At 41.4% G+C, this 3,313-nt stretch overlaps 1 long non-coding RNA gene across 1 annotated transcript; it reads right to left on the reverse strand.

Moving 5' to 3' along the window:
• Positions 1 to 257: 257 nt before the first annotated feature.
• LOC125548688 lies at positions 258 to 891 on the reverse strand. Its single transcript, XR_007301144.1, has 3 exons — positions 693 to 891; positions 493 to 510; positions 258 to 389 (listed from the first exon to the last, which is right to left on the reverse strand). It is a non-coding gene; the product is annotated as an uncharacterized LOC125548688 (long non-coding RNA).
• Between the last annotated feature and the right edge of the window lie 2,422 nt (positions 892 to 3,313).

A 3,313-nucleotide genomic window follows, 5' to 3' on the forward strand; every position in this document is an offset into this window, starting at 1 on the left:
AATGCCGTGGAGAAGCAAGGTGCTTCATTGTGAGAAAAAATAGAGAATGAGGGCTACAAAGAAGGAAAAGGATCTTTGCTTCAGCATGCCTGTGTCACTAAGACAAGCCTGCAAGAAGTCACTGTTTGAGGTTAGTGTCTAGTTTATTAGCATTGAAATTTCTAGAAACAGAGAACTGCATAACAAGCTCTAATGATGTATCCAAAAAGGGTTCGTGTAGAGGATGAACTGAACAAAATGAGGAACTCACCCGGGGGAGATGCAACCGGAAGGGAGAAGGGAGGATGCTTCGCTGTTCTCTGTGGCGATCTGGGTGGGAGTTGACAGCTCCACAGCGTCATTGGGCGCGCATCTGCCGCGGGACACCCCTTAGCAGGCTTCTTTTTGTTCTGTTATGCAAATAAAACTGCTACTTGTTTGCCACAAATAACATGTCCGTCCATGTAGTATTTTCCATCTGCAGCATCATCAGGATTGAAGTACTGGACAAACCCAAATCCTCGAGGCTCCCTGCAATGTACCCAAGAAAGTAGAGATCATATCAATCCTTAAAATAGGTTAATAGATTATGCTCCTGAGCAATGTAACATAGATTATTCAAAGTACACAACGACTAAACCATCATTACTCCAAACTATCAAAGACAACACACAGATCAAGTAAAACAAGTGAAATGCGCATCGACTGCTGACCTTGCACTCATAAGTACACCTTCAAACGCAACAAACATGTCCCTCTTCTTCATGATATCCACCATGGCATTAGATTCACAAACATAATATTAATTTTTGCAGCAATGCAAGGTTTATTAAACACACATTTTGCTGTATTGATTTTCCTAGATAAGAGAGAACGTGGGAGCACCATTCTTACCAATTTTTTGGATCATCGCCTCGCCTATCCTGCAACCTAGCAAGCAACCACAAAGGTAATCATGAATTTATAGCAACTATAAATGGTCATGAGAAAACAATATAAGAAATTGGCATGTGCAAGCTCTCAGTTCCTTGACCGGTTTTGGCGGGGACGGAGAAGCATACCCAGAGAAAATTTGTACCGCATGTCAGCTCCTGGTTAGCATCAGTATTGAAGGAAGCCCAGCTGTCTCGCGAGCGGCCTCCTTGGAACTTCGATCTCCACTAACACTTCGACCCTAAGAAGCACAAAGAGCTGAACATGATAGAAGTAGCATAATCATTTCTCATCATCCTTGCATTTTGTAAGTGCCAAGGTTCAGAAATAAATACAATTAGTCATAATTGAGATGTAGAACGTTTCTGAACGACACTAAAATAAACAGAAGTAAAATAAGTATGTGTATGTGCAGAATCAGCAACTCTGTGAGACATGGTATAATGCTGGATATTAGATATGATAAAAAAAAGACCATAGATAAGAAACTCAGGAAAGCACTCGACAAAACTTGCAAAACATGTTAGAATAACAGATTTGGCGTTCATGTCTCGCAACAAATATCGACAAAATGGAGTTGCAGAAAGCACTCACATTGCGCATGAACACCAAATCTGTTCTTGTGCACCTCCCTTCTGTTAAACAACCATGGCATATACCCCATTTTTACAAAGGCAAAATAAGATCCTGCCATCCTGCAATATAGGCCATCCGATTTATATCCGATAGATAGGAAGGAAATTGTGGCAATTTTGCAAAAAGATACCCACACCCCTCTCTGCATTTGCAAATAAGGCATTCCCTTGTTCATCCTTTTATCCCACAAGATAAACTACTCATACAAATGCATCTTGATGTTCCGTGCAACGCATGGGCATCTTGCTAGTAGGGAGAAGGAGTTTGTGTGACACATATCTAGCTATATTAAGGGATATGTAGATAGCATTTGTGCGAGTCATACTTAAAGCATCACGAAGATAAACAAAATGGTGTGCATGCAAATGCAAGTGTGTGTGTGTGAGAGAGAGCGAAATCTCAAAACAAAAGGTGCTCTGCTAGAATCCCATTGTATGTATTCATATGGTTCAGAAACTCAAGTTAACCTTAGGCATATGTGTGAGAGACATTATTATACTTTGAGACATTAGTGGCAGTGGGTGGGCAGAATTAAAGGGGTGGGCATGTTCGACAGAGAGAGCGTGTGTGTTTCTGTGTGAGAGACTTGTAGGACGGGGTAGAAAGACGAATTCTAACCTTGACGGAGGGAGAGAAATACATGAAGTGCGCGTGTGTGATTCCGATGCCCACAGGGAAATGAGATATGTATGCGTGTGAGAGAGATTGCACAATTCATTCATGTATCATTATCTAGCGATCGTGGACGTGCATCGCTTGAACATAAATCAATATCTACTTCGTATCGTGACCAAAGGTACAATATCGATTCAACGCTATAAAAATTAGACACTCACGTATCACATTTTTTTCTATTTAAATAAACCTTTTCAGTTGTGCATGCCAAAGTTACAGTGATGTTTTTCAACCAACCAATGTAGCTATCATGTACATGCATCATTGTTACTCTTGCATTTAAAATCATTAGACTTAGATGATTTAAGGTTTTATTATGAAGTAATATATGTAATATTCATATATGAATTCAACGGGTACACAATTTATGAAATGGAGGCTATGTAATCATATGAGGTAACACTTTTAAGTAACGGACTACAATATCCATTTCTTTTTGTGCGCCTCTACACTAACATGTCTATGTATTATGTTTAAAGTAAATAACAAATTACACTAAATTATCTATTTACACGAGAAATACATAGGTTGAGCGTTTGATTCCTTTTTTGTGAACGCGCCACTACACCCGTACGATTGGCCGCGCCTGTGTGAACGTCCAAGTTATCGGCGCATCATCCCGAGTTATTGTCTTTTTTTTCTGGGTTGGACTTCACACCAGTTATTAACTGCTGACGCGTGCCCCGTGTACACAGTCTCGCATGACCTTCTTGCTAGCACAGTCCAAAATTAGTTGAAACTGGATACGAACAATCCCGCGGGCGGCAAAATCTCCCGCCTCCTTCTAAAATTTCCGCCACCTTAGTCTTTAGCTTGAGAAATTCCCCTTTTATCCTTGGTGTATGGAGACCAATAGTTACAATACTGCCCTCATCAACATAAATAGGTCGGGGCTGCTTTGGTAACTTCCAGTTCCCCCCACTACACGGCACCCCCATTTCCTCTCCCTCTCCCGCAAAGATGACTAACTCCACAGCACCAGAGCATCTTACATCACGCCGTCCGTACTTCATCGGCATTTCTCCCCTCCCCTCTCGAAACCCTAGACTGCTCATCCACCGACGTACCAGAGCCCATTCACTACCCCTCC

This window comes from Triticum urartu, chromosome 3 (genome assembly GCF_003073215.2).
Source record: "Triticum urartu cultivar G1812 chromosome 3, Tu2.1, whole genome shotgun sequence".
Taxonomy (NCBI): Eukaryota; Viridiplantae; Streptophyta; class Magnoliopsida; order Poales; family Poaceae; genus Triticum; species Triticum urartu.